Genomic DNA, 4,294 nt, shown 5'->3' on the forward strand with positions numbered 1-4,294 from the left:
AGACCCCCTTTCTGTGAAGACAATATGTCTTATTTCTCTCATGTAATATCAGGAAAGCATCGGGCCTGGATTCCAGGAATCTTTACTACAGAAAACCTTTCAAAGGCCCACGTTTCTCCCAACATGTCCTATGGAGTTGTCCTACCCGCTGGGTCAGTGGAGGCCACCTAGAATTCATGTCGCTGCCTGCTGGAAGACTAAACATAAAAAGGGGAGCACAAACAATTACCCTTAAGATAATAACTATACAAAAGTTGCATAAATGAGTCTGCTAATAACTTAGTTATGTATGCACATCCAAATGCAAATGCAGCCGTAATTGTGTGCAGGTATGATTAAGGACATCGGTTTTCCTAGCAACAAATACCATTACACACTCAATAAAATTGACAATAATTCCCTAATATAAAAATGGACTATAGAGTCAAATTTTCCCAAATATCTTTTATAGCTGTTTTTTGTGCACCAAAATTGGTTTCACTTCATCTGTAATAGCTTGGTAGAATTTTCCCATGACATCACCTTAGCCTCGAGAACCCTTTCATGGTTTTGAAAAGCACTTTGAATAGTTTAGGATATTCACATACTCACTTCATATTAGGTGAATAGTGGTAGGTGGTGCTTTTTGAGGAATTTAGTCCATTTCTTCTATGTTGTCAAATGTCTGCCTGTAGAGTTGTTGATAATAGTCCCTCATTTTCCTTTTGATGTCTATAGGGTCTGTGCTGATCTCCCCTGTTTCATTTCTGATATTGGAATGTGTTATTTCCCTTTTTAATTCATCAGTCTTGGCAGAAGTTTTTCAATTTTATTGATCTTTTCAAAGAATCCAATTTCTTTCAGTGGTTTTTTCTCTATTGTTTCTCCATTTCCAATTTCATTGATTTTTCTACTATTTGTAATACCCTTTTCCTGGTTTTTTTTGGGGGGGGGCGGTGTTGATTTTGTTCCTCCTTTTTTCATTTCTTGAGGGGGGACCTAAGATTACTGATTTTCAATTTCTTTTTTCTAGTGCCACACCTGGTCACCTTCTGTGCCTGGGGCATTACAAGAGTGCAGCCTCTGCTTCCTGGTCACTGTGTTTCTCCTCCAGTCCCCGGGTCCCTCGCCAGTCTGCCTTCCTCTTCCACCTCTCAGAGTCCTCTTATGCTTGTGCCTGGTGTCATTTCTAGGGGTCAGAGTTGTACTGAACAGGAGAGCAGGAGAGGTGAGCCTCCACCATCTTGACTGGACTGGCTTCAGTTTGCTTTTAGTCTCCGCCTCCTGCTGGGGCTCAGACCAGCCTGCTACTTCCTGGTGCTCTCAGTGTGCCTGACCCAGCACGCTTGCTAAGTTCTAAGGCTGGAAATGGTTTGGGGTTGTTTAGCTTGGCTGGGAGCAAAGTGTATCCTCTGCACTGGGATGTCACACCTACACCAGAGTCTGAGGGCTCAGGCCACTGCAGTCCTGGGTCCAATGGGCCTGGTTGTGAGGATGCACATCTTTCTGCTTATGTGTATGGTACTGGGGTGTTTTACAATATTTCAGATTAATGAACCTCTTCTCTGTCAGTATAGCACAATCTAGGTATGTTAGTGGAGTCTGGGGTTTTATGGAGTTTTGAAAGTGGAAAAAATGTTCTGAGTTCTCTAATGTCTTTGATTTTTTTTTGTCTTTCGACTCTAAATTTCCCTCCATCACCATTTTCTTTTCTCTTTAATATTCTTTTGCCAAACAGCACTTCCTCCTTCTTTCCTGCTTTCTCCCATATGATACGCACTTCACGTTGTGCCTGTCTCTTTAATCTCATCTGTCCTTTTAAAATGTCCCTGCCTCCTAGTATTAGGTTCCTATGGCTGCTGTAACAAATTACTAGACATTTAGTGCCTTAAAACAACTCAAATTCACCACCTGACAGTTCTAAAGATCAGAAGTCTGCAATGGATTGAAAGGACTGGGTTTCTTCTGGAGCCTCTACGGGGAGACTCAATTTCCATGCCTTTTCCTATACCTAGAGGCACCCACACTCTTTGGCTAAGGGCCCCACAGCACTCAGCTCTGCTTCTGAGGTCACAACCCTTCTCAGACTCTCCTGCCTCCTCTTTCAATAAGTAGGATCTTTGTGATTTCGTTGGCTCTGCTGGTATAATCCAAAATAATGTCCCCATTTCCAGATCTTAACTTAATAACCACTGAGAGGTCCTTTTGCTGTGTAAGTGACATAGTCACAGTCTGGAGGGACTCTGCTGACCCTTTTACATCAGCCGTACATTGAAACACCTTCCTACAATTTAAGCTCTGATTTACAGGACAATTTTCCAATAATTTCAAATTTAGGGTGGGTTAAATATTGGTGTTGGGATTTCCAAATAATTCTCAGGCCACTTTGCTAGCTGTCCTCATCTGATTCTGTTGCACTTTTCCCTCTGGCTTTGAGGGTGGGCTGGCAGCCTCGTGACAGATTGTACACTAAGATTTAGTTATTTTTCTCTTTTGAGTTATTTTGTAGTTTTTACACTTCCTTTTTGATTAATACTGAGAGCTAGTTTTGTGTGGAATTTAATTTCTTTTTTTATTTGTTTCTTCTTTTAGTTTGGAGAGGATAATTTTAAAAAAATTAAATTTATTAGGGGACATTGGTTAGTATAATTATACTGGTTTCAAGTGTACAATTCTTCAAGTGTACAATCATGTATGTATTGCACTGTGTGTTCACCACCCAGAGTCAGTTCTCCTTCCGTCACCATATATTTGACCTCCTTTACACTCTTCTACCATCAACCTCCCCCTGCCCCCATTCCCTCTGGTAACGGCTAAACTGTTGTTTGTGTCTATGAGTTTTTGTTTTTTTATTTGTTTGTCTTATTCCTTTGTTGTTTTCAGTTTTATATCACACATATCAGTGAAATCATTTAGTTCTCGACTTTTTCTGTCTGACTTATTTTGCTTAGCATAATAATCTCAAGATCCCCATGTTGTCACAAATGGCAGTATTTCATCTTTTCTTATGGCAGAATAGTATTTGATTGTGCATATATACCACATCTTCTTTATCCAATCATCTAGTGGAGGACACTTTGGTTGTTTCCATGTCTTGGCCACTGTAAATAATGCTGCAATGAACGTTGGAGTACATATATCTTTATGGATAAATGTTTTCAGATTTTTTTGGTAGATACCCAGGAGAGGGACTCCTGAGTCATTTGATAATTCTATCCTTCATTTTTTGAAGAATGTCCATACTGTTTTCACAGCACCTATAACAATTGACATTCCCACCAACAGTATATTAGGGTTCCTTTTTCTCCACAGCCTCTCCAACACTTATTATTTGCCTTATTTTTTAAATTAGTTTTAGGTGTACAAAACAATGCAATAGTTATACTTTTCACCCCTCACAAAGTGACCATCCTCCTACTCCAATCAACAGCCCCCCCAATATCATACCTATCTATCACAATTCCATCAACTCCACTCCCTGCATTGTGCTCTACACCCCATGACCACATATATATCAAATCTTAGTTGATGTAGAAAGGGTAATTTTTGAGATGAGTAGTTATGCTGCTGTTGTTGTCCTCAGTAGCCAAGAAGGGGACTGAAGATTTTGGGGTGCTTTGATCCATAGGTCCAGATCCCACAGCTCAGGGTCTTACATTTCCTCCGTGAGGGCCCTATTCAGGCAGAGCAGGCCCATTGAAGTGGAGATTCTAACCTTCTCTGTAGCTCTGCTGTTGTTCTAATTAAGTCCTGGGCTTAATCTTCTTTACCCCGATTTCTGCCTTGAGCCTGAGCCCAGAGCAGGTCCGAAAGCTTCAGAGCAGTGACGAGCCCAGGTAACCTCAGATGGAGTAATTGGTGGCCCTGTTAATAGTCTCCCTAATGGCCCCTCTAATGACTCCTCCTGTCCCTTACTTCCAGGCCCAGCAGACTGTACACAATTTGTCAGCGCTTTTCTCCTTGGCCACAAGGTGCTGCTGGCAGCTGGTGGCTTCGCCATCTATGTCTACCAAAGGCTGAGGGCCTGACTGTAAGTTGCTGGGCAGGGAGGGCTGGCCAAGGACTGTCCCAGAGGGGCCAGGTCAGGAGGAGGGGCCAGCTCACAGGTCACACAGGGGCAAGGCCCTCATGGAGTTAAGAGAAGGTGACACACATCTCTCAATACCCTCAGGTGTCTCAAGGACCCCACTATGAAGTCCCAACTCCCAGGAAATGTGTGGGTCCTGTAAGTGGTTGACCAGATGAAGGGCTTTAAAGGGTATCCAAAGCACCCTAGGGCTGTCTTTTTCTGTCCCTGAGGCCATATTACAATTAC

At 42.2% G+C, this 4,294-nt stretch overlaps 1 protein-coding gene across 3 annotated transcripts in view; it reads left to right on the forward strand.

The window, feature by feature from the left end:
• LOC109384418 (signal-regulatory protein beta-1-like) overlaps window positions 1-4,294 on the forward strand; it is a 239,663-nt gene that overhangs the window by 42,495 nt on the left and 192,874 nt on the right. The gene's annotated exons all lie outside the window — the stretch shown is intronic.

This window comes from Hipposideros armiger, unplaced genomic scaffold (genome assembly GCF_001890085.2).
Source record: "Hipposideros armiger isolate ML-2016 unplaced genomic scaffold, ASM189008v1 scaffold_94, whole genome shotgun sequence".
Lineage (NCBI taxonomy): Eukaryota > Metazoa > Chordata > Mammalia > Chiroptera > Hipposideridae > Hipposideros > Hipposideros armiger.